The sequence below is a fragment of the Penaeus monodon genome, chromosome 27 (assembly GCF_015228065.2).
Source record: "Penaeus monodon isolate SGIC_2016 chromosome 27, NSTDA_Pmon_1, whole genome shotgun sequence".
NCBI lineage: Eukaryota > Metazoa > Arthropoda > Malacostraca > Decapoda > Penaeidae > Penaeus > Penaeus monodon.
The window spans coordinates 25,366,150-25,366,414 of NC_051412.1; the positions used below are offsets into that span (position 1 = coordinate 25,366,150).

Genomic DNA, 265 nt, shown 5'->3' on the forward strand with positions numbered 1-265 from the left:
ATTGTAATCATATTATGTGCTAAGTTATATACATTGAAGTTAGGAAATTTAAAAATATTCAGATGGGAATCATGTGCTATTGGTAAGTAGCAGTTTACATCAACAGAAGAACTCATGACCCATTTCTTGTTGAGACAAATGTGCATTTTGGATGAGAAATTTGTTTTAACAAATTATAAAATTTAGCAGTGTGACATACATATGTGCCTCCAGTTAACCCTAGATAAATGATATAGATGCATATGTGTAGACAGTATTCAATGTG

The 265-nt window shown here is 30.6% G+C and overlaps 1 protein-coding gene across 1 annotated transcript in view; it reads left to right on the forward strand.

Annotated features, from left to right (window-relative positions):
• The window catches only part of LOC119590718 (suppressor of fused homolog), a gene marked incomplete in the record, with an annotated part of 11,345 nt that overhangs the window by 8,741 nt on the left and 2,339 nt on the right, over positions 1-265 (forward strand).